The following is a 26,471-nucleotide window of genomic DNA, read 5'->3' on the forward strand; positions in this document are numbered from 1 at the left end:
AGCAAAATTCAGCATTCGGGAACCCCCCACTGTACCCAGCACGCTGCTTTGCTCACATTTTATCATTTGAACTAATGAATTGATAAATTGATTGTTGCTCGATATATTGGCTGAGTGAATCTCTTGTTCATTACAATGCAGCCAGGCACTGGGCTGGGCTGGTGCTTCCAATGACCCCAAAGCCCATTTTCCTGTGGGAGCAGCAGCTGTCACTGTGCAATTGGTGGCTGGAAGGGACGTCACCCAGGTCCAAACACTTCTGTCATTGCGGGCCCGGGTTTCAGAGCCGCTGTGCACAATTCTGCCAAAGTTCATCGCAGGCTTTGGGGTCAATCACTTTGGGAACCAAACTCAGAATTGGTAACAGCTCTCATCTTGTCTCCGACTGGTGTTGGCCAGAATTAGATTTAAGATTTGTTTTAGATTTTCGTGTGAAAGGGCATTTCAGTGTGTTCTGTCTGCAAATATTGCAGGCAAGTGGCTAATTTTATTTAAGCCTTACCTTCAAGCCTGGGAGTTATCTGACTTTAGTGAAAGTCATTTTTAAATGCACCTCAAAGCTTAAATAACTCAAAGCATCTTTCTTCCCAGGCAGAATATAATCAGTCTTTGGTGCAATCTGCCTTAAAGAAATGGAGGATGACCATGGAAAATATCTTGGAAAATATGGATTTGTTTGTTTGCTCCCATTCTGAATGGCCAGTGGGACAAACCCTGCTGTGATTTGGTGCAGAAACTCAAGTCAGATTTCTTTTGTACCTCTGAACTTGCAGGATGATTTGATTGTTTTTTCAGGAGCTTCATGACCGTAAATAAAAATGAGGTTTGTCTTTTTGGTATAGTGGAGGGGTCTTTTTTATTTATTTATTTATTTTTATTTTTCGAGACTCTTAAATCTTGCACTTTATTAATAGCGGCTACAGTAAAATTAAGATAAATCCTTCATTGCATTGCTCACATGTTAGAAAGAGAGGGTTCATTCCAATTCATTTTATTGCCTGAGCTCTTCTAGTCCAAGTGCTTGAAGCTTGTTTTCGAACGTTGTTGACTTTCTCAGCTTTTGTTAATACTTGTGATTTTATAGCGAAATGTTCTTGCGCGGGATTTTGCAGGATTCTGGAATCTGCTATTTAGTCTTGGGGTTTTTAATGCTGGGTCAGAACTGAACTCGGCATTTTGGGAGGGGACCTGTCAAACCCAGCGGGGCCGGGACCCGTGGGGCTGTGAGGGGTCCCTGGGCAGGACCTGCCCGAGGGGCACCGCCTGCAGGGGTCGTGGAGGATGTGGGAATCATTTGTTGTGTCCGGCTCTTTTGCATGTTCCACCTCTGGAGCTGGGTGGGCTTCTGGGGTTCTGCTTGTTAGTTTGTTTCTTTTGTTGCTGGTGGTTTTACTTTGGGGTTTTTATGGGGGTTTTTGGTTGTTATTATTTTTAACTAATATCTTTTCTGTTTTATGATTAGCAGAAACCCTTCCGTGCCTGTTGGCAGCCAGATCTAGGGTGAAAGGAGGTGGAAGTTGGTGCAGAGGAGCTGTAACGTCACTACAGAACTCAGTGGACAAGTCTCATGTCACAGAAAGTGAGGCAGGTCCCAGGTGGTCACTGAGACAAAGGGCCGGGGCTGGGGGAGATGGGCAGAGTTCTCCATCCCGTCTTGGGCCATGAGGAACTGTTTCTCCATGGGTCCTTAGGATATCCTTAGGATACCCTGGATCGGTGTCAGCTGCACAATGCTGTTCTCACCCCTTCAAAATGGGCATTGGAACCTTCATCTCACGTCCTCGAACCTCTCTAATTAGCTGTACAAGTCTTAAAGACTTGACAAAGGGCTGGGAAGGTAACGACTCATTAGGCCTTTCTTCCTTTGAATGAGCCCTGGGGTGGATTTGGTGTCCTGAGTCCAGGATCCTCAGATCCTGACAGGAGACAGCAGCAGTCCCTCAAGAAATCCAAGTCAGAAGAAAAACCCGAAGAGCCTTGGAGCCTTAAGAGTTGCCACTGAAAGCCCTTTCTGATGAAGCCTCCCCAGGGCCTCGTTACAGCTGGGAATTGGAGGCTGTGATTGCAGGCAGAGGCACTGGGCACTGGCTCTGGTGCTGAGCAAACCCTTTGTTTGAGGGAGCGGAAGGGCCAAGGCCTGAATCCTGCTCCCTGGGACGGGCGATCCTGTCCCTCCCAGAGCCCAGGGCTCTCCCTGGAGCAGCCTGGGCTGTGCTGGGCCATGCCCAGGGAAGGACAGCAGTGTCACGGTGCCCAGCGTCCCCAGGGCCGCAAGGACACAGCCCCAGTGCCACAAGGACAACCTGTCTCCTCACAGACCTCACTGGGGCAGACGACTGCCATGGCCAAGGGCACCAAGAGCTCAGGCACTTGCAAAGCTCTTGGGGAAGGACCCTCTGGGCAGGCAAGGACAGGGAGTCCTCTTTCCTCATCCTCCTCATCCTCTCTCAAGCCCTCAGCCCAGCCCTGATTGCTCTCTCACCACTGGCCTGGGTTTGGCTTCCCTAGCCCTGCCTGTGGCCTTTCTGAGCCGTGGTAATCCTGCCCAGGCCAGCAGTGCCATCGAATGAGTCTCTCCCTTCCCTGAGCTGCGCTGGCCTTCTGCTCCTCACACTGTCATCCAAGGGATCCCACCAGAGGCAGAGATTTTTTACACGGAGGGTGGTGAAAGCAAGGAACCGGCTGCCCAGGGAGGGGCTGGATGCCTCATCCTTGCAAACATCCAGAGCCACGCTGGACGGGGCTTTGAGCAGCTCGCCCTGGTTGGAGATGTTCCTGCCCATGGCAGCTGGTTGGGCTCGATGGCCTTTAAAGGTCCTTCCCCACCCAACCCATCCTATGATTCCATCATTCCATGATCCCCTTAGCAACTGTGCTTCAGGATGAGCCATCCTCACCCATCCCAGCTCTCAGGAGGGACCTTGAGTGCAGGGGGACCTTGGCACCCTCAGAGATTTTGCCAATGTAAACATCCTGACGATTTCCCCTAATCCCTGAACTCCCAGGCTGAGACTTCAGGAATGTAGTCAAAACAAAGAGGTCTCAACCTAAGGAGACAAATTCAAACCAGATGGATTTTGGAGACCCAATTCTGCATTAATGCAGACGTATTTAGCTCATCAGCCTGGCTTCAAGGAGATTCTGCAGAGTCTAGAGCCGTGCCATGGACAAGCCCAATCCCTCCCAGAGGAAGGCTGACATGCCCACAGGAGCCCCAGTGCCCACTTGTGCCACAGCTCCAGGATGGGCGAGAGTCCCTCAGCAGGACCTTCTATTCCTGGACACCTCCTGGTGCTTCCTCTGCCCTTCCCAGCATCTCTCAAACCCCTGGGAGCTTTGCTTTTGGTTTCATCCCTACATCCTGGGGCGAGGTGTGCTAAATCCCTGCTTTGCAACTTGCCCCGTTTCCATCTCTTGTTTGCTGCCTCTCTGTCCTGGAGTTGTGCCTGTTGAGCCAGGCAGCCTCGGGAGAAGGATGCCTATTTCATGGGGATTTGGAGGCATCCTTCTTGTCCTGGCAGGAGGCTTTCCTGCAGGACCTCTTAAGATTTCCTGAGCTCCTTCAGCCTTCAGACCTGCCTTTGCCATGGCACCTCTTGTGTCCCAGCACATCAAATTCTTCTCCGCTGCAGTGCCCTGGCCCACGCTCTGCTGCTGGCCTTGCTCACTGCCTTTTGGCACCTGAGACCCCACGATTTCATTGTCGGGACAGCCAAGGGGGACACTGCTGAGCCCATTCCTGACCAGCTCCTCCCTGTTGGTCAGCTCCAAGTCCCAGTGAGAATCACCTTTCTTAGCCCACCCAAGAAGTTGTCCAAAACTCCTTCAGGCCGTTGGCACCCCATTGCTTTGCCTGGCCAGGGAATGCCAGGACAATTACAGTCCTCCATAGGAACCTGCTCCTTTTCCTGGGGACGTGGGACCACCTCTGGCATCTGTGCCTGGGTATTTACCTGGGACCAGCTCACTCCTGCCCTCTGTGCTCATTAATTCCCATGGCAGCTGAGAGAACACACTCACACACAGGTGTCTGGTCTGGGCACACACGTACAGAGGCAAGAGGAAACTCACCTGCTGTGGCTCAGTGGAAGGTATGGGATGGGAACTGGGTGTTCCTTCAACGCTGGGAACGCAAACCCAGGATGAGATGCCTCCATTGGTGGGAGGGTTAGGGTTAGGGTTAGGGTTATCCCTCGCATCTGGTGGGAGGCAGAGAGAGGGGAAAGGCAGTCTGGGCTGGGAGTACACAGGAGAGCTCCCTCGGAGCCAAGGCTTGGCAGCCCCTGCCATGGTGAGTGTCTGCCTGCAGGGCAGTGCAGCTGCCTGGAATGTTGTCCCAGAGCTGGCACAGCTCCCAGCCTGCAGCCTCCCTGCTGCCCTGCCGGAGGCACGGGGTGTGTGGGCTCCCTGGGCATGGCTGCAGGCTGGGAAGCTTCGTGTGCCACCAGCGGTGCCTAGGCAGGAGAGGGGGCTTCTGGTTTCAGGAGGGTCTCTGTGGGTCAGGTCTTCTCCCAGCTCTACATCACCTCCAGGACATTGCTGAGGGCACTTTGCAAGGGAAAGATCAAGGGAGGGATCACTATAAAGATAAGGAGCTTCCCTGAGTCTGTGATTTCAATTTAATACTCTTGGGGAATGGGGAAAATGCAAAAGGAGCTCTCCTTGAACAAGTGACTGAGAACCCCGAGCTGTGACTTGGAGTGACCAGCAGGTCTGATTGAAGACTCTGAAAGTGCCTTCAGCAGCTGCTCTGCTGACAGAAGCACAAGCATCACCTCTGCTGGACCCACCGGGTTGTTGTGCCCTGCCCTTTCCCGCCTGCAAACAGGGAGATGTGTCCAGCCAGCCCTCTGCCAACAGGCAGGTTTCTGGAGGGCCACGGTGAGTGCAGGGATGTTGTGCTGGACTCTCTGAGTGCTGACAGAGGGAAAAAAACAAAAAGCTTCCCTAGAGTAAAAACCCCAGGCAGCAGAGATCACGGAATGAGGGGAAACTGTGACCAGAAATGCTGTGTGGGGGAGACTGCAAAGAACTCCGTGTGACTCCCTCCAAGGCTCTCTGGCACTGCCTCATCTGTTTTGTCACTCTAGGCCTTCCACATACCATCAAAACAGACAATAGAGCTCAGAGCAAACAGCTCAGAGCAAACCCATCACTTCTTACAGCAGCGGGGCGTGTCTCACCATACAGCCATTCCACACTCGCCCACAGGGCAAGCTATTGCCCATAAGACCTTGAAAACCGTGCTTGAGAAACAAAGAAAGGGAGAACTGGAGCGCCCTCACAACAGACTAACCAAGGCCTTATACACTCTCAGTTCTTTAAATCGTGATGATACAGGACAAACGGCAGGTGAGAGGCAGAGCTCCTTTGACACAAAGCCTCATCCCAAACCTCCTGTGATGATAAAGGACTTACTGATTGGAGAATGGACTTCTTGACATGGGGAGAGGTTATGCCTGTGTCTCCACAGGCCACCGAGTTAAATGGATTCCCTCAGCGTGTGTGCGGCCTTTTGTCTCACCCTCCCGATTCTATGTGCACATAGTTACAAGGTTGTATGCCTGTGTTAGGTTTTGAAAGGTTGCTATAGTTCTGACTGTTACCACTGTTATTAATGTCTTAGAAGTTGTTTGGGTTTTTCCTAGCAGGCTTCTGTTAACAGTTATTCTTGTTACCACTGTTGTTAACGTCTTAGAAATTGTTTGGGTTTTTCTTAGCAGGTTTTTGTTGCTTAATTAAAAAAGAGGGGGGAGACGAAGGCTTTGGTTTATAACTGTAGAAGTGGTTAAGGTTTGTTCTCACGGGAAGGCCCCGTGGGAAAGGCACAGCTGCAGGCTGCATGGTTGGAAATCGCTTGAAGGATGAGAGGCAGCCAGGAGTGAGGCTGGAGAGACGCGTGGACAGAGCAGGACGGTGACCGGATGGTGGAACCTGCGGGCAGCAGCACTGCAGCTGGGCCAGCCAGCAGGTGCCTTCCTTCTGCTCACTTCTGTTGGGTCTCAGTCTAGTTACAGTTATGTCAGGTACAGAGAAAGGTACATAAAGGGGGAGATTTCTACAATCAGGTGATCTCCTTTGGGGGTCTGTGTCACTTTGCCTTGTTACACAGACTACTGAAGAACTGTTATTCCTTTTCCCGTCTCTTTGCCTGAAAGCCCCTGAATTTCAAAGTTAGGATAGTTCGGAGGGAAGGGGGTCACATTCTCTATTTCAAAGGAGGTTCCCGCCTCCTGTGGCAGACTCCTGTCTTTCAAACAGGGACAAGTGCCACGTCCATTCTTTCTTTAACACATCCGTGGATGGGGACTCCACCCCCTCCCTGGGCAGACGATTCCAGTGCCCAATCACTCTTTCAATGAAGAATCTTTTCCTGATGTCCAATCTCAACTTTCCCTGGCACAGCCTTAGGCTGTGTCCTCTCCTTCTGCCAGTGGTTGCCTGGGAGCAGAGCCCAACCCCCACCTGGCTGTAGTCACCTGGCAGGGAGTTGTAGAGTGTGATGAGGTCTCCCCTGAGCCTCCTCTTCTCCAGGACGAACAACCCCAGCTCCCTCAGCCGTTCCTCACAGGGTTTGTGCTCCAAGCCCCTCACCAGCCTCATTGCCCTTCTCTGGACACACTCAAGCACCTCAATGTCCATCCCAAACTGAGACACCCTGAACTGGACACAGCACTCAGTGTCCATCCTAAACTGAGACACCCTGAACTGGACACAGCACTCAGTGTCCACCCTAAACTGAGACACCGTGAACTGGACACAGCACTCAGTGTCCATCCCAAACTGAGACACCCTGAACTGAACACAGCACTCAGTGTCCATCCTAAACTGAGACACCCTGAACTGGACACAGCACTCAGTGTCCATCCTAAACTGAGACACCGTGAACTGGACACAGCACTCAGTGTCCATCCCAAACTGAGACACCGTGAACTGGACACAGCACTCAGTGTCCATCCTAAACTGAGACACCCTGAACTGGACACAGCACTCAGTGTCCATCCCAAACTGAGACACCGTGAACTGGACACAGCACTCAGTGTCCATCCTAAACTGAGACACCCTGAACTGGACACAGCACTCAGTGTCCATCCTAAACTGAGACACCCTGAACTGGACACAGCACTCGAGGTGTGGCCTCACCAGTGCCAAGCACAGGGGAAAATGGTCCCTTGCGTGCAGGAGGTTCTGTCAGGTCACAGGGGAACCTTGGTGCCGTGTTGGCCCAGAGCCTCACAGGGCTCTCCTGAGCTCCACGAGGCCCCTCTGTGTCACACTCTGCAGCCTTGGTGCCATGAGGTGCCATAACCTCACTCTGCTCTCCCGGGCTCCCTCTGGCCCTTCTGTGTCCCAAGGGACACTTGGTTCCATCAGTCTCCACTGTGTCACAAAGCTCTCCTGGCTCCCACGGGGCCCAGCGGTGTCACTCGGGGGCCTGGGTTCCACCCTGAGCTCTGGCAGCTCCCCGTGGCCCCGGGGCTCCGCGAGGCCCAGCTCTGCCAGGGCTGACACCTGCTTCAGAGAGGTTCCATCCCGTCCCTCGGCTCTCCTGGGCTCCCTCAGGCCCCGCGGTGTCACACCAGCCCCCGGCCCCCCGCGGTGTCCCCAGGCCCCTCGGTGCCATCAGGGGGTGGCTCGGAGCTGCTGCCCCCTAAGCGGCTGGGGGCGAGGCCGCAGGGACAGCGTGCAGACAGTGCCACCAGCCCTGGTGTCCCGGTGTCCCCACGCCTGGGCCTGTCCCTGACACGCTCCGGGCGTGGATCCCCCCGCTGAGTGCTCAGGCGACAGCGGCGACACCGGTGCTACGGCAAGGCCACGCCCCCTTCTGCTTTGGCCCCACCCCTTCCACTCTGCTGCCTCTGAATTGGCTGCTGGCCTGTTGGCCCCGCCCCTCCAGTGTTCCCATGGCAATGGCAACACTTCCTCATTAGCATAACCCCCTTCCTCATTAGCATAAACCCCGCCCCTGCGCCTCAGCACCGCCCCCGTTGGGGGTCCAGGGGCTCCCCCCGCCCCCGCAGTGGGGATGGTGCCCCAAAAGTGCCGGGGGTCGTGACCCCCCCCAAGTGTTTGGGTTCTGCCCCATAAGTGCCATGGGGGGGCGGGGGTCTGCCCGATAAGTGCCTGGGGGCAATTAGAAGGTGCTGGTGGTAATTAATTAGCCAAAGGTGGGTTTAATTGGTCCTGGTTAATGGCGAGGTAATTGATTAATTGATTGGCGTTAAGCATTAATTGCTCCCAGCGCGGGGGGGGGAGGGGTAATTATGCTTCGGGGACTCGATTGGAGGGTGGGGGAGCTTTGGTCCCAGCTGCGGCGGTTGGGGGGCCCAGGGGGGGTCTATGGGGCAAGGCTGGGGGGCTCTATGGGGCGGGGGGGTTTGGGGGTCATCCCCAGCCCAGGAGTGTTTTTGGGGGGCTGGAGTGTGTTGGGGGCGAGGGGGGTCAATGGGTCGGAATTGAGGGGTCCATGGGGTAGGATCGGGGCGATTATGGGGCACGGGGGGTCCTGTGGGGCACCAACCCCCAGCCCAGAGCCCTGGAGTGTTTTTGGAGAGGCCCGTGCGAGGGTCCCCCCCTGGGTCCGGGGGTCCAGCCGTGGGTAAGGGGTGGGGGTCGGGCCCGGGGGGCGGCACCCACCGATAGGTGCCCTCGTACAGGAACCCCGCCCGCCGCAGCAGCTCGTCTGCCTCGGGGGGGCCCCGGCTGGGAAAGGGGGGACACGGGGTCAGGGGGGAGCCCCGGGACCCCCGAATCCCCAGTGAGACCCCCGAGATCCCCCAAATCCCCAGGACCCCCCGAATCCCCAGTGAGACCCCCGGGATACCCCCAAATCCCCAGTGAGACCCCCGGGACCCCCCAAATCCCCAGGACCCCCCGAATTCCCAGTGAGACCCCCGGGATACCCCCAAATCCCCAGGACACCCCAAATCCCCAGTGAGACCCCCGGGATCCCCCCAAATCCCTAGGACCCCCCGAATCCCCAGCGAGTCCCCCAGGATCCCCCCAAATCCCAAGTGAGACCCCCGGGATCCCCCCAAATCCCCGGGACAACCCAACACCCCAGTGGAACCTCTGGGACCCCCCAAATCTGCAACAGGACCCCCGGGACCAGCCCCTCCCCCTCAGGTGTGTCCCCCAGACCCCCAAATTCCTGCTCCAGGTACCTGCCCCCCCCGCCCTCCCAGGTTCTCCCCCAGGTACTCCTCAGCCCCCCAGGCCCCCCAGTCCAGCCCATATCACCCCCAGGCCCCCCCAGGTGCCCCCCCGTCTCACCTGCCGTAGGGGTAGGGGATGGGGGGCTCGCGGCGCTGCTCGATCTGGTGCAGGAGGGGGGTGAAGATGCGCCAGGCCTCACGCAGCTCATCACTGTTGGGGGGGAGACACCCCAAAAAGCTGAGCTGAGGGACCCCAAAACTCCCCCAAACCTCACCTGGGCTCACCTGGGCTTTCCCCAGGGTTACCTGGGAAACCCCAGGGCTCACCTGGGCCCCCAAAATGGTCCCACCTGTCCCTCTAAACTGGTCCCACTGGCCCTCCCCAAGCTGGACTCACCTGTCCCCCTCGCATCCCACCTGTCCCCCCCCCAGACTCTTCAGCTCCTCCAAAATGGTCCACGTGTACTGGTCACCTGACCCCCTACATCCCACCTGTCCCCATGTCTTACCTGTGCCCTCCCCTCTATGTCCCACCTGATCACAAGTCACACCTGCCCCCATGACGTCACATCTGTCACTGTGTCTCACCTGTCCCCACCATGTCCCCCCTGTCCCCAGTCCTGTCACTGTGTCCCACCTGTCACCACCATGACCCACCTGTCCCCACCATGCCCTCCCTGTCCCCAGGAGTCACCTGCCCCCATGTCCCACCTGTCCCCCCATGTCCCCCCTGTCCCCAGGTGTCACCTGTCCCCTCTCACCTGCGCACAAAGTGCATTTGGTTCCCACAAATGACGTCCAGCAGCAGCCTCTCATAGGCGTCCGGCAGCTTCACATCCTGGGGGGCACCGGGGTGGTCGGGGGTGGGGTCTGGGGGCACCCCCAGGTGTGGGGGACACCCCCAGGTGTGGGGGGACACCTGGGCTTTGAGGGGATCCTGACAGGTGTGGGGTTTGGCAATTCTGGGGGCTCCTCTGGGTTTGAGGTGGCCCCAGGTGTGTGGGGAACACCTGGGATTTGGGGGTACCCAGGTGGGTTTTGGGAACCCCTCCAGGTGTAGGGACCCCCCTGAGATGTGGGGTGTCCACCCCCGGTTTTGGGGTCTCAACACTACAATTTTGAGTCTCAGTGTTGCGATTTTGGTGTTCCAGCCCCGTTTCTGGGTGCGCAAACCCCATTTTGGGTCTCAATGCTCCATTTTCATGTCCCCAACCCCCGTTTTTGGGTCCTAATATTAGATTTTTGGGTCCCCAAACCCCGTTTTGGCTGTTGGTGCTCCATTTTCATGTCTCAAAACTCCATTTTTGGGTCCCTAAACCCCATTATTGGGTCTCAGTGCTCCATTTTTGTGTCCCCAAATCCTATTTCCTTATCCCCACCCCAATTTCCATGTCCCCACCCTCATTTCTGTGTCCCCAGCCCCATTTCTGTGTTCCCAAACGCCATTTTTGTGTCCCCAAACCCCATTTTCATGACCCCACCCTCATTCCTGTGTCCCCACCCCCATTCCCATGTCCCCACTCCCATGTCCCTACCCCCGTGTCCCCGTTCCCATGTCCCCATTCCTGCGTCCCCAGCCCCATTCCCGTGTCCCCGCCCCTGTGTCCCCAGCCCCATGTCCCCAACCCCATTCCCATGTCCCCATTCCCGTGTCCCCATTCCCATCTCCCCACTCCCATCTCCTTATCCCCGTGTCCCCGTGTCCCCAGCCCCATTCCCACGTCCCCAGCCCATTTGGGGTATCTTGTAGCGGCTGCCGTAGGTGAGGTCGAGCTCGGACTCCTCGGGCCGCAGGAACATTCCGGGTTTCTTGGTGTTGAGTTTGGCGTAGACGGCCTCGCGCGGCTGCAGGCGCACCACCAGCTCGTTGCGCTTGCACTGCTGGGCGAAGATGTCCCTGGGCACCTCCCGGAACTGCAGCCGCACCTCGGCCTTGCGCTCGTTCAGCGCCTTCCCGCAGCGCAGCACGAACGGCACACCTGGGGACAGTGACATCGTTGGCATCATCATTGTCATCATTGTCAATGTCATCATCGACATCATCATCATCATCATCATCATCTATCCAACATCGTCAACATCAACATCCCAGCAGCGCAGCACGAACGGCACACCTGGGGACAGTGACATCATTGGCCCCATCAATATCATCATTGGCATCATTGACATCACTGTCATCACCATCCCAGTGCCTTCCCACAGCGCACCATGAATGGGATGCCTGGGGACAGTGGCACTACGATTGTCATCATTGTCATTGTCATCATCAACATCATCATTGTTAGCATTGTCAATATCATCACTGACATCATCAACATCCATCAACATCGTCAACGTCATCACCATCCATCAACTTCCCAGCAGCGCAGCACGAACGGCACACCTGGGGACAGTGACATCATTGCCATCGTTAGATTGGCACCGTCAATATCATCGTTGGCATCACTGACATCACTGTCATCAACATCCATCACCATCCCAGCGCCTTCCCACAGCGCAGCACAAACAGGATGTCTGCGGACAGTGGCATTGTCATTGTCATCATTGTCATCGTCAATATCATCACTGGCATCATTGACACCACTGTCATAAACTTCCATCACTATCCCAGCACCATCCCGAACGGGACACCTGGAGACAATGGCACTGTCGTTGTCATAATTGTCATTGTCATCATCGTCATCATTCTTGTCATTGTCAATGTCATCATTGACATCATCATCAACATCCATCAACATCATCACCATCCCATCACCTTCCCGGCAGTGCAGCACAAGCAGGATGTCTGGGGACAATGGCATCGTCATTGTCATCATTGTCATCGTCAATATTATCACTGGCATCACTGACATCACTGTCATCGACATCCATCAACATCCCAGCACCTTCCCACAGCGCGGCATGAACAGGATGTCAAATGACAGTGGCACTGTCATTTTCATCACTGTCATTGTCATCATCAACATCATCGTCTATTGGTGACTGATGGATCTTGTGCATTCCCACAATTGTCATCATTGTCATCATCAACATCATTATTGTCATCACTGTAAATGTCACTATCAACATCAGTGTTGTTTGTCATCATGGTCAATGTCATCACTGGCATCAACATCCATCACCATCGTCAACATCATCACCATTGTCTTGGTTTGGGAAGACAGGTATCTGCCAGGTAATGAAACATTAATTTTGAAGAATTAAAGATTTTAGTTAAACCAGATATTGCTGAAGTAAGACAGATAGACTTCCCTTTGGATAAGCAGAAGCCAGATTTAAGGAACTGATAAATCATGAGGCCTGTCAACTTATGTTTGTGTATTCTGACTAATCAATAGGCTTCAAGAAGGACAATGAATTCATAAATCAAATACTCCTGGGAAAACAGGATTCAGTTGTCACACAACACTAAAAGGTTAAAAAGTCAAAGCGAAGAAGACTCACTTACTTCATCATTTTGAGACCCTGCCCCATAAAAAGAACCACCGACCCATTTCAAAGAACAAACCACGCATGCTTAATAGCTTTTGGCTAATTACCATACAAAGCGGGGAATGGGATGTACTAAAGTCATGAATATACATTTGTGTTTTGGGTATTCAATACTTCTGTACATAAAAAGACCCTGTGATCTTCTGTAGGTGCGCGTGTGTTTGGGAGCTATCCCGCACGCTGCCCGGCATCGTAATTAAACATACACTTTCTAACTTTAAACTGTTAGAGAGTCTTTTGTCCGTCATAGTTGGATATTGGCATTAGGGCAATATTCATATTTTTTTTAATAATTCACCGCCTCTCCCTGCCCCCAGAGCCCCCTTTTCCTTGACAGAGAGATCCCCTGGACCCCTATTCCTGCCCTTCCCAGCACCCAGCCCCGCCTATCCCAACAGTGAGGACCCCTATTCCCAACCATCCCGGGTTTCCCCACATTTGGATGGGAGTAGGGACACCGGGGACGCTTGGAGCTCCCTTTCCTGGTCACAGGAACCCCCTTAATCCCACCCATCCCACCTCTACCCACCCCTTTTCTCAACCCTGGAAGCCCCAAAGCCCCTTCCCTGCTCTCCCAGCTCTCCCCGTTGCTCCTTTCCTTCAGCCATGACCCCCCAGCCCCCAAATGTCTGTGTCCCCCCAGTTCTCCTCTCCCTGCGCTCCCTGCCCGTGGCGCTGTCGGAGCCCGGCCCGGGCTTCCCCCAGTTCCTGTCCATGGGCTCCCTGGATGGGATTCCCTTCCAGTGCCGCCACCGCCAGTGGGGCCGGGCGGAGCCGTAGCCGCCGGGGATGGCGGCCGGAGCCCAGCCGGGATTTTGGGATGGCCAGAGCCGGCACAACGAGCGGCACTGGCACAGGGCCACCAGGGAGCTGCAGATGCTGCAGGAGCGGCACAGCCAGAGCGGGGCTCAGCGCGGGGAGCCGGGGCTGGGGGATCTGTGGGGCTGCCACGGCACCTGTGGGGCTGCACTGGGGATCCCTGGGACTGCGCCGGCACCTGGGCTGAACTGGGGGACCCTCAGTGGGTCCCACATCCCCCTGTGCCCCCTCTCCCACCCCCTTCCCATTGTTCCCCCCAAACTTACGCTCCCCCGAGCTCGGCCTGGAGTGACCCAGCCCGTGGCCATCGTGTCCCGGCTGGGAGGAGAAGGAGGAAGAGGAGGGACAGAGAAGGAGGAAGAGGAGGAGCAGAAGGACCTGGAGGAGGCAGAGGAAGCACCACGTGCATTCCCCGCTCCCTGAATCTGCAGCTCCTTCGCCCGGACACCATTGGCCCCATCCCGCAGGTGCCCAGAGAGAAGGAGCTCGCACCAAATATCCCGGGGGGGTCCCCGGGAGGTGTTTTTGGGGGTCCCGGTGTCGGCAGAGCCCCGGCGGGGGGCGGGGGAATGCGGGTCCCCCCCAGGTGGGGGTTGGGCTTCCCGGGCCGGGCCCTCCGAGCTCTGCCGGGGCCACGTGGGGAGCGGCGGGACCGGTGGGGGGACACCGGGTTTGGGGAGCCCAGCAGAGATCCGGGCTTTGGGGCCCACCTGAGCGGGACCCCAGAGACAGGAGAGCCCCAGGAGCCCAAAGCGGGGACCCCGAGAGGGGGGGACCCCTGGGATTGCCAGGACCCCGTTGCGGGGTGCTAGGGCTGGAGGGGTGGGATGGCCGGGAAAGGGGTTCGGGGCTCCCGGTGCCGGCAGTGGCTGCTCCCAGGATGAGCCCAGTTGTCCCCCCCGTGTGGTTCCAGTTTCCTGGGTGTCACGATCTGCTCACACAAGCGGGGTTCGTGATGGTTCGTTTTAGGGATCTCAGAGCGCAAAAGACACAGCGGGGGACAAACTCAGTTTACTCAATCACAAATGCACCTTTATTTAGTGCCAACAAATGCGATAGTAGGGAGAGAAAAGAGAATAGTAAGAAAGACGGAAAAAGAGGGAAAGGGGATTATAGCTACCAACATGGAGGGTTGAGTCCTCGAGGCTTTTGAAGATACCTATAGACGCGAGTTTCTCCAGTGGGGTGATCACAAAAGTGAGCAGGGGTCTCCAGGGTTTTTATAGTCCTCTCCGAAGCGACAGGCAGTTGGCCAAACAGGTGGGGGAGATCATTGCAGTGTGCTCATTTCCATCAAACACACCTGCAGGCAGCACTTGGCCAACATCCCACCTCAGCCAGGCCTGAACTCCTGTGTTGAGATTTTAAAGACCCTTTTAGGGGTTTCAGTCTCTGTCCTTGACGATGGTCGTGAGGCAGATGAGGGATCTTCGGACCGTCTCTTACACTGGGGACTCCCAGTATGAGCCCAGTCAGTCCCAGTATGATCCTGGCCACTTCCCCTCACTCCCTGTAGGATCTCTGTTGCTTCCAGTATAAACCGAGTAAGTCCCTATTATTCTCCATTATGATACAATTTTCCCCCAGCAGGGTCCCAGTTGCTCCCAGTTCCTCCTACTACTGTCTCTTCTGTTCCCAGTTCTCCCAGTTGCCCCTAGTATTGTCCCAGTCCCTCCCAGTATGATGCCAGTCTTTCCCAGCAGGGCCTCAGTCACTCACACACACCCCCAGTTGCCCCCAGCACATTCCCAGTGACTCTCACTCTTGTCCCAGTCACCACCTGCATGGTCTCAGGTACTCCCAGTCTATCCCAGTTGCCCTGAATATTCCTGTATTCATTGCCAGGCCCTCCCAGTTCCCTCAGCATGGTTCAGTTGCCCCCAGTTTTATTCCAGTCACTCAGTACATCCCAGTTGGTCCCAGTTCTTCTCAGGGTATTCCCAGTAGGCTCTCAGCATGGGTCTGCTGGCTCCCAGTAACCCCCAGTCAGGATCCATTGACACCAACTATAATCCCAGTATGATGTCAGTCACTCCCAGTATGATGGCAGTGGCCCCCAGTGACATCACAGTTCCTTCCTGTCAATGCCAGCATGACCCCAGTACCCTCCAGTATGATCCTCATGGCTCCCAGTCTCTCCCAGTGTATTCCAGTCAAACCCAGCATGCTCTCAGTTTCACCCACTTTCAGCATGATTCCAGCTGCTCACAGGCACTCCCAATCATTCCCAGTATGATTCCAGTCACCCTCAATGTGATCCCAATCTCATCCAGGAGGGGCTCAGCTTCTCCCACTGTGATCCCAGTATGATTCCAGTTGCTGCCAATAAAGTTCCAGTTGTTCCCAGTTCCTCCCAGTATGATCCCACTTGTCCCTAGAATAGGCCCAGTTCATCTCAGGATGATCCGAGTCACTCCCAGTTGCTCCCAGCATGGTGACAGCATGGTTCCCAGTGTGGTTCCATTCCCCCCAGTATGGTTACAGACACTCCCAGTTCATCCAATTGGCCCAGTGTGGTTCTGGTTACCTTAGAATGATCCCAGTCTTTCCCAGTTACTCCCAGTTGCCTCCAGCATGATCCAAGTTTCTGGACTGTTCCCATTATCATCCAGCCTGGTTCCAGTTGTTTCTATTTATTCCCACTGTGGTTTCAGTCTCTCCCAGTGTATCCCAGTTGCTCCCAGCACATTCTCAGTCACTCCCAGTTGTGCTCAGTTGCTCTAGCCTCATCTCAGTTGCTCACAGCCCCTCCCAGTCACCCTCAGTGCAATCCCAGTTGCTGCCACTGTGATCCCAGTATGATCTCAGTTGCCCCAAGCATGGTTCCAGTTTCTCCCTGTTCTTCCAAGAGTGATCCCAGTTGCACCCAGTTACCCCTAGTATAGTCCCAGTCACTCCATAGATGATCCCAGACGCTTCCAGTCATGCCCAGTTGCCTCACTGTAGACCCACTCACTCCCACTTGCTCCCACTTGCCCCCAGCATGGTCCCAGTTCTCCCCAGCATGATTCCAGCTGTTCCCAGTGTGGTTTCAGTCCCCCCATTACGGTCACAGACATTTCCAGTATAGCCCAGTTGCCCTCAGCACGCTTGTAGTCATTCCCAGTCAGTCCCAGTTGCCCCTGTAAGTTTCCAGTTACCCCAGTACAAACCAGTCACTCCCAGTGATGTCACTGCTGGGATCCCCCAGCCCTCTCTGCGTTCCCCCCATTGTGAGTCTCCTGAGAGGAGCCCCAAGGGCTGTAGTCCCCACCCAGGGTCCCCAGAAAGCCTGGAGGAGCAGAGCCCTGTGCCCCCCAGGAGCCCAAATTGGGGAGCCCGGAGAGGGGGGGCGCCGCCATTGGCGGGACCCTCAACAGCCTGGAGAGGGGCAGGGGGGACTCCTTGGACCCCCTGCACCCCAAAGCAGAGAATAAGGGGAGAAGGGACTCCAAGGCCCCAACACCTGCCATCATCCATATATGGGGAGGTGGAAAAGGGGGGAACTCTTCAGATTCCTGGGACTCTCAGCAGCCTGGGGATGGCAGGGACCAAGTAGACCGGGGACCCCCAGTACAAGTGTGACTCCCAGCAGTTGGGATGGGGGGAACCCCCAAACACCCAAGGGGAGAGAGCAGAGACAGGGAACTCCTGGGAGGCGTTTTCAGGGCTGAATCTTGGTGTTTGAGAGGTTTTTCTGGTCCCTCGATGCCCAATGACCTCTAGAGATGGACTTGGGCTGGGCAACTTTCAAACTCAATGTACTCATCCCTTGTTTTCACCCCAAACCAGGACTTCCAAAACCTTGGCCAGGTGGAGGAGGAGGCTGCGAGGAAAAGGAAGATGCCCCGGGACAGCCAGGCAGGTGAGGAGGAAGTCAGTGCCCCTTTCCCCCTCTCTCCTGCTTCATCTCCCAGCCCAGCATGGCCCCAGCTGCAGGACAACCCCACTGCCAACGCCGTCCTGCTGGGGATGAACTGAGGGGATCTCCTTCCCCTTCCCTGTGGCACGGAGACAAATCCCATCCTCTCCTTGTCCTTTCTTCCCCAGACAAGGAGTTGGAGATAGAGACCAGGGAGGAAAAATCCCCACGGCACAACCTTGTGGAAGAGGCCATTTTTACCGGCTCCACATTGCAGGAATCCGACGGGGAGGAAAATCCCTGGAGATCTCACAGGAAAAGAGGCTCCAAACCCATCCCAAGCTGTTCTGAAGCTGAAACGCACACCCTGCGCCAGGAAGGTGGCCAGAGATCAAGTCAGGGCTCTGCGCTTGTGGTCCATGAGCAGGTTCATGATGAGGAGAAGCCCCACAAGTGCTTGGAGTGTGGGAAGAGCTTCAGCCAGAGATCCCACCTAAGTAGCCACCAGCGGATCCACACTGGGGAGAGGACCTACAAGTGTCCCCCGTGTAGGAAGAGGTTTCAGACCAGCTCCAATCTTCTCAGGCACCAGCGGATTCACACAGAGGAGAGGCCCTTCCGCTGCCCCGACTGCAGAAAGGGCTTCAAGCGCAACTTCCATCTTCTCAGACATCGGCACATCCACACTGGGGAGAGACCCCACGAGTGTGGGGAATGTGGGATGAGCTTCAGCCAGAGCTCCAGCCTGATCAGCCACCAGAGGATCCACACCAGGGAACGGCCGTACGAGTGTGAGCAATGTGGGAAGAGCTTCCGCCACAGCTCCAACCTGATCCATCACCAGAACATCCACGCTGAGGAAAGGCCATACGAGTGTGGGGAATGCGGGAAGGGCTTCAACCAGAGGTCCAAACTGATCATCCACCAAATGATCCACACTGGGGAGAGGCCCTATCAGTGTCCTGAGTGTGGGAAGGGGTTTCAGACCAGCTCCACTCTCCTTGTGCACCAGCGGATTCACAGAGAGGAGAGGCCCTTCCGCTGCCCCGACTGCAGGAACGGCTTCAAGCGAAAGTACGACCTCGTCACCCACCGGCGCATCCACACTGGGGAGAGGCCCTATGAGTGTCCCCAGTGTGGGAAGAGCTTCACCCAGAGCTCTAACTTGACCCGACACCAACGGAGGCACCACTAAGAGAAGCCCTGTGAGTGCCCTAACTGTGGGAAGAGCTTCCTGCACTGCTCCAACTCCATCCCCCATCAAAGGACCCACACTGGGCAGAGCCCTGGATCTCCACAGGCACCTGGATGAACACAGGGTCAGGAACATCTACTGGGACTCTGATCAACAATGTAAATGAGAAGAGCGGATTTTTTTTTTTTAATTTGCAGCCCAAAAAATCTGTTCTGCTCTGTTTTTTCTTCTGATGGCATCAAGACAAATTGGATGGTCTTGGAGATATTTTTGTACCTGATTAATTTCTGTGATTTTTCTATAAAACACCCAGAATTGGATTAAAAATAAGCAAAATTAAGTGAAGAGATCTAAAGCTGAATCATTTTACCTGGATTTGAGTGTGAATTTGTGGTTCAGGGAATATTCAGGAGGGTTTAGGTGTTCTGGGAGCACCCTAGCCAAGGGACATGGCTATGGTCTCATAGTTGTTGCAGCAGAACGTGTCCACTTGAGCCCATCTGTTCTCCAGGAATTCCAGCTTTCTGTCCCTGTCCCTGGCCTGGATCTCCGTATTGTTGGTGTCCCCCGCAACATGCCCAAATCACTGCTGAAGTGCCCGAGGTGCTCCTGGCTGTGGATGTTCCTGTCCACCAGCCTCTCCTGGTCAGTGCCATAGGGGCCTGTGAGGAGTTTCTGGGACTCCTGGTGGGACTGAGAGAGGCTTTTGTGGCTCTTGGTGGCATTTGTGTTGCTGGGAGGAGGTTTGGGGGCCTTCTGGGGGGGGAGGGAGTGAGGGAGTTTTGGGATGCTGGAAGGGCTGTGTGTCTTGGAGAGGATTTGGGTGGACCTTGGGGGAGATGGGAAGAGGGAATTGTGGCTTTTGGGGTCATTTATGTTGCAGGGAATGATTGGGGATGTCCTGGGCAGAAGCTGTGAGGTGGTTTGAGGGGTCTGGGAGTGGGTGTGGAGCTGGGAGGGGGTTTTGGGGAAGTTGTGACTCCCCCAGACCCCCAAAGCTCCCACCAAACCCTGTCCCATAGATGCTGCCGGGGTTTGGGGTCTCCATGTTGGGGTTTATCCTCCTGGTCCTGCAGGATAAGGTCAGGGGGAATCCCCAGGGCCCGTGTATTTCCCCCAGAGCGTGTGTGACCCCCCATGCCGGTGTCACTCCCTTTTCCCTCCCCACAGGTCTCCTGCCCCAGCTCCTGCTGCCCCCGGGGGGAATTTGGGGAGGGGGCAGAGGGGGTGCGCAGCCCCCACCGGGGGATGACCCCGGCCCAGCCCCTTTGTTTAGCACCAAGCTGGGCTTGGGGCTGCAGGGGGAAGAGGCCCAGGGGAAGCAGATCCTGCAGGTGGGACAGGGCTTGGGCTCAGGGCAAGGTCCTGCCCTGCACACCTAGCTCAGGTGTGACCCTGCCCCGGGAAGGGAGCGGGACATTCCCATCCCCACAGATCAGGGCTGGGAGCAGCATTTGGAGCATGGACGTGGGAATACTGGCAGTGACTGGGACCACACTGAGGGTTACTAAGAGTGACTGGGAATGACTGGTGCATGCTGGGGGTAACTGGGATATACTGGGAATGAGTGAGATCATGCGGGAGGCAACTGGAACCATACTGGGGACTCTGGGGTGACTAGGAATGAGCATGCTGGGGGCAACTGGGATATACTGGGAGCAACTGGAATTACCCCGAGGGTGACTTAGAGTGGCTGTGGGCCACTGGAATCATACTGGAAGCAACTGGGAGGAAGTGGGAGTGACTGGGAGCATGCTGGAGGTGACTGGGATATACTGAGAAAGACTGGGAGTCCCTGGGACCATACTGGGAGTGACTGGAACCATGGCAGTGGCCTGGGCTGGGTGCTGTGGGGCCTCAGGGTGCAGAGGGAGCACTGTGACCCTGCGGGGCCTGCTGGAACCAAGGGGACATTGTGACACTCTGGGCCCGCCCTGCCCGTGGGGTGTTCCAGGAGCCCCGGGGTGCCCAGGGCAGCAGAGCAGAGCCCCTGGCTCAGGGCCTCTGTTTCCTCAGAGCTGGAGCCAAGGAAAGATGGAAGTGGCCCCTTAAAGAAACCCTCAAGTTTCCTGCAGTGGCTTTCATTTATTCCCTGCACGTTTTCCATTGGAACTCCGTCCCTCTGGAAGGGACACACACAAACCAAAGCCCCTCCTGACACCCCTCTCTGGCCCTTTGGGCACGGGGCAGCTGCTCTTAGTTGGCAGCAGGGCTCCCTGCACTCCCACAGGCTCCACTCCTGGGGAACTGGCACCACGCAGGAACAGCCCCAGACCCCACAGCCTGGGAACACTGCCCCTGACCAAAAACACCCACCCAACCTGACAGATCCAGCCATGCCCAGGAGGATGCTGAAGCTTTTGACCTCCCTGGGGATGACCTGGCTGGAATGAAGGAAATACAGGGCCTGCAGGCTCTGACAGAGGACAAAGAAAGATAAGGGTCAAAATGAAAGACCTGAATTCATCCCACAAAGAAAGGAAATGGCTCCAAGAGATTTCTTGTCTTGGGGAATGGTGAGTATAACAGAACATGGTGTGGCCAAGAGGAAGAGCTGCTGCTCCAACACCATTAGAGTAGCATCTTTCTAAGTGAAGGCAGATTAGGGTATTTTTGTTCTTATCACCTGTTTACCAGGGCAAGCATGTCCATGGCATGGGAAGCACCAGAGAGATCCCTCACCACCCAATTGAGAGCTGCCATCTCTCCTTCAGCCACAACATCCTCTAAAGTGCCTCTGTCCACGAATTCCATAACCAGCCACAGTTCCTTAAGGACAAGGTAGCTCAAAGAAGAAAAGAGTGGCCTGGAGATCACTGTGCACAGCTAAATCACCTCCTGGAAAAGGCTCCAGCTGAGTCTTGTTCTCAGGTTACTTGTAAATGAAAACAGAATCAAAGGGAGAGACATTCCTTTGAAGCCAAACAGCCCTTGGAATCTGCACAGTCTGAATGAGAAAGGCCCATCCCTGAAAAAGGAGATGTCTTAGATGACAAGCATGGGAGAAAGGCAGTTTAGAACCAGCAGAGATGAATCTGGCAGCAGGACACAGCCCCTCAGCTGGGTCACCATCCTAACTCATCAATGCCACCAGGAGCTCCAGGAACAAGGCAAGGCAACTTTGACAGTTCTCCATGGGAGGGAGTGAGGGGAAGGCAAGGCAAGGGAGGGGGAGGCAGGGCAAGGAAAGGTCAGCGAGGGGCAGGCGGGTCCAGGCAGACAAGTCAAGGCAAGGGAGGAGTAGGCAAGGCAAGGGAGGTGTGTACAGGGCACGACAAGGCAGGGTTATGCCAGGCCAGGCAAGGGACAGGAAGGCAAGGCAAAGCCAGGCCAGGTGTGGGTAGAGCAGGCAAGCAGAGGAAGGGGGAGGCAAGACAAGGAAGCCAGTGGGGGCACAGAAAGGGAGGGTGTGCAAGGGAAGAGAAGTGAGAGGTAGGCAAGGCAAGGCAGGGGAGTGGAGGGGACAGGCAAGGCAAGGGATGGGTCTGCAAGGCGAAGTAAGGGGGAGGAAGGCAGTGAAAGGCAAGGCTGATATTGGGACCCCTCTGGGTTTGGCTCCTCCAGAGCACACAGTGGGTCAGACCCTGGGCTGAGGGAAGGGGTCCCATGTAAACCCAGCACAGGCATTGCTCTTTGAAGAGGGCAGGGAGAAAGGAGAAGAGACTTTACTGTCTCCAGAGATTCCCCCCTCCTCCTTCAGCAGCCATACCCCAATCAATCACTGCCAGAGTTCATATGATCACTTCCATGCCAGGGAGCACAAGGCACTCAAACCTGAACCCTGCCAGAGCCCAGCCCTGCCTGCCCATTTGGAGGCTGTGGGGGAATGGAATTTCAGCGGGAATTGACCCACAATGATACTTTGCCACTTGTGGGTTTCTCACAGCCTTAGAAGTTGTGTGAGATGTCTGTCCCAGCAACTGCTCACCCTTCAAATGCACACAGGTGCCTGGGGGCAATTCAGCTTCCCTGCAGTGGTGGCTGATTCCCTTTGAAACAGAAGCTGTTGCCTTTTCTGGTGTGCTTAACTCCCTTCTAACGACTAGAAAGTGGGTGAGTAAAGGAAATGACCCTGGGGGAAGGGACCAAAACCTTGGAAAAGGATGAAATGCATCTGAATTACAAATGAAATCTATTTCATTCACTTATTTAGTACTAAACTATTAATACAAAAAAGCCATGTTTCTGAGCTGAAGCTACTCACACCCTGGAAAATTTTTCGGTTGCTTTATTATTTAAAGGATGTTCCCAGCCTGTGGAGCAGCCCAGTTCTCTGCCACTCTGCCCATAGGGTAGAGCACTCCCAGCTCCCCCAGGAGCCACAAGAGGACTGGGAGAAGGGCCCCTGGGAGGGAATCTTGGGGTTCCTTTCAGCAGGATCCTTTTGTAGCTTCAGGCTGGGGTGGGCAGCACTTCCATCTGCAGCTTCCATGTGCTGCTCCAGCAGCTGCTGCTGGGGGCCCTGAGGGAAGAGGCCCCAGGAGGGATGGAAATGCTGCCTGGACAGCAGCAGCCAGGGCCAAGAAAGAGCTTTGCCTTCCTGGCTGGTGCAATGAGGCTCCTTTCGTGCAAGAGGAGGCAAAGATAAGGTCAAGTTCAACAGTTCAAGGAAAACTGTAGAAAATTGGAAGCCTCTGAATAAACCACACACATTCATCTGTTAGCTCTTCAGTGTCAGTCCTTGTGAAAAGCCTTTCCAGATTTCTTTTGGATTCCAGGGCCCACAGCTGGGCTTCAGAGTTCAACTGATTTGTATTTTCCAGGTTTTTAAACAGAGCTCTGAATTGGGCAGCTCTTGTCATTTTTCTTCTGCTCTCCTGATGTTGAAAAATGTTCCGTGCTCCTGTAAGCCACATCTGGAGGGGTGGTTGGCAACCACGGAATCCTCGGGGAAAGCACCTGATTGACTTCAGGGCCTGGCTGGAGAGCTCAGCCTGAGGACAGAACTGTTCCAGATGCCTCTGTCCATGTCCAGCTCCTCACAGCTGAGTCCCTGAACACACAGGGTGGTTTATAGGGATTGATTTTCCCCTCCTGTTCACGTGGAGGTGATTCTGGGATCCTTTAGAGGAACATCTGACCAGCCCTTGCCCCCATTCCATTTTATTCTCTCCACTTTGGAGACAGCCTGCTGGGTTTGACATGGAAATTGGTGGTGTCTCCCCATTGTTCCCTCCAGCCCTCAACTGTAACTTGTATTAAACACTGCAAATGGCCTCATTTGTCTGGTGGGGAAGATGTGAGGTGGAGAAAGTTAATAGGATTCGTTTTCATGAACCTTGTGCTAGTAAAGAAAAATGAGGTTTGTCATTTTGGGGTGGTGCTGAGTGTTGGGATTTGGGAGTTTATTACTTGCTATAGTTAATATTATTTATTAGTGTTACTTTTCATTGGTAAGCCTTTCAAATCGTAGACATGATTAACTAAAGCTGGATGTCACTCACTCGGAAAATTCCCTTGCTTTTCCCACTGGGATTAAACTGTACAGTGGACTCCAGGTTGCCAGTAGCTTCTAAAGAGGGACAATCCTGTTAGTGGTGGGTTTGGTGTGGTTTGGAGCTGGGGAAGGGTCTCATCCCCTCCCAGAGATGCCCCAAGCCCGCTCTGCTGCCACGTCTGCACTCGCGGCCCCTCACGGCTGCCCTGCCCTGGGGACATGGTGGGACCCCGCTGCTGCCGGGGCTGAGGCTCCTCACGGCCCCTCAAAAACCCTCATGGCTACACAGAACCTCTCCTGGCCCCTCACAGCCCTTCATGGCTCTTCATTCCCCTTCACATCCCCTCATGGCCCCTCACTTCCCCTCACAACCCCCATAGCCCCTCACTTTCCCTCACAGCCCCAGGCATGGGGCTCCTCCCAAAGGAGAGGGGGTCGGGCCCTGCTTGTTCTCCTTTCATTTCGGTCCCTTCCCAGCCATGAGTCAAGAAAGGCTGAAATGGAGCCTTTCCCCAGCCTTTCCCTCTGCGTTAATTGCGGCTGAAGCTCTGTGCTGGCGCTGGCCCCAGCGCCAACATCCCCGCAGCCCCGCCGGCCTTTGGTGTCCCCCCGTGTCCATTCCCTGTCCCCGAGGCCCGCCCGGCTCTGGCAGCAGCAGGAGCCGCAGCGCAGCGGGCGCCGGCCCGGCCCAGCCGGGGCTCCCGGGCAGGAGCAGCAGCAGCGCCGGCCCCTTCCCACCTGCTCCTGCCTCGCCTTCCAAGGCCTTTGTCCAGATCAGTTCTGGACTAGAGCAACAATCACCCACCAACAGCCCTGATTCCTCAGGGCCCGCCTGTGCTGCCCTGACCCAGCCTCCAGAGAAAGAAAGGATTGGGCTGCAGCGCTGTTTTCAGCACTGTTTTACTCACCATGAGTGACAGCAGGAGGCTGCTGCTGCCTTTGCCTTGGCAATTGGAGATCATGGCTGCTCTTGTCCCTCTTCTGCTTGCCACTTGAAATTTTATTCGTAAAGCTGCAATTGCCTTTTTTGATCAGTGCCACCCAGAGTGCTGTCATGATGGCAAACTCTGGCATCATGAGCAGCTGATCTCCAAATGTTCACACGTCCCTGAGCACAGTGTTGAGGAAAATTAAAGCCACACAGGCCACATGTGCAGCACTCAAACACAGCCCTGCTGCTGGTGCTGCTGAAATAGAATCAACTGACAGAGGCCATCACAGAAATTGCCTCTGGCCTGTCAAATAAAGTGAAAAAAATCCACCAGGAGAAAGAGAAAGCAGAACTTCCCAATTCACTTCATTGCTTCCTCCGAGCAGCAACAGAGAGTGGTGAGCAATGCCCAGAGGTATTTCCAGCTCTGCTGATCCCAGCTGGAGCCCAGCCTGCTGCCCAGGGCCAGCGGGAACCTGAGCCCAGCCCGGGGAGCTCCCGCAGTGTCGGGAGCTCAGCGCACGCGGGGCCAGGCCCAGAGCCCCGGGCACGGCCGCCCATTGCGGGGCAGCGGCGCAGGCGGAATGTCCTGGGCCCAAACCTCCTGCTCCTGCCACACAGCGCCCATCCTTCTCCCCCTGCTCCTCCTCTCCCAGCACGGCACAAATTCCAGCTCGGAGGAGGCTTCCCAAGACAGGGCTCAGGCTCCTGTTTCAGCCTGAGTGTCCCTGCAGAGGAACAGGGCATCTTTCAGGCACTTCCACAAGCTCAGGCTTCTCATTTCATGAGGCATCTGGGATGACAATTGTTTCGCAGAAACACAACAGCCGAGGGAATGGATTAGAAATGATTAGAAAAATATGACCCTTCTTGCAGACAAACTTCACCAAATCATTCCCTGCATTTCTCCTATTCCAATTCTTTCAGTCATCTGTTTGGAGAGGTTGAGCTTGTTCTGGTGCTTATCATGAACTGGCTGTGCTCTTGATTTAAATCAGTGCATGAGATGTAGAATCATCAAAACTTAACACAGGAACAAACTCTCCCTGTCAGCCCATTTTCATGTTCTAGATCACTTTCAAGGTGTCCCTGGGGATGTTGGAATGATTATCACACAAATCCCTACTTCTGGATGCAGCCTCTGGAGATTCTTTCTCTGCATTCAGCCAGGTTTGGATTCTCTAACCACTCCTGGTACCCTGTCATATTTTCTTAGGGTAGAACAGTAACAATAAAAACCTTAAAAATGGCACAACTCCCCAGTCCAAAAGGAAAAGAAAGAACAAGTTACAAAGTTCTCCAAACATTTTTCCTGCTTTGCTGCAAGAATCGTGCTGCACACACTGTGTGGAAAGCCAAGAGAAGTTGCAGTTTGTGGCACATCTCATGACAGAAGCTGCACCTCATTCTCCAGGAGAGGTCCTTGAAAAAAGCAGACCGGACTGTGGAGAAGATTCCCGGAAAACTGAAACAGCTTTCCAGAAGTGAAATGAAAATGGAAAGAAACAATCCAATATGTTTTCCTCTAGTTATTTCTATGCTCCTCTTTTCTATCTTGCACTACATCTTCATCCCATTCATTCCAAATGGATTTCACCTCT

The 26,471-nt window shown here is 55.0% G+C and overlaps 1 pseudogene; it reads left to right on the forward strand.

Annotated features, from left to right (window-relative positions):
• Positions 1-17,240: 17,240 nt before the first annotated feature.
• LOC136303662 (uncharacterized) overlaps positions 17,241-26,471 on the forward strand; it is a 301,387-nt pseudogene continuing 292,156 nt past the window's right edge.

Source organism: Chamaea fasciata, unplaced genomic scaffold (assembly GCF_029207755.1).
Source record: "Chamaea fasciata isolate MVZ Bird 193981 ecotype frontalis unplaced genomic scaffold, bChaFas1.0.hap1 SCAF_40, whole genome shotgun sequence".
Taxonomy (NCBI): domain Eukaryota; kingdom Metazoa; phylum Chordata; class Aves; order Passeriformes; family Sylviidae; genus Chamaea; species Chamaea fasciata.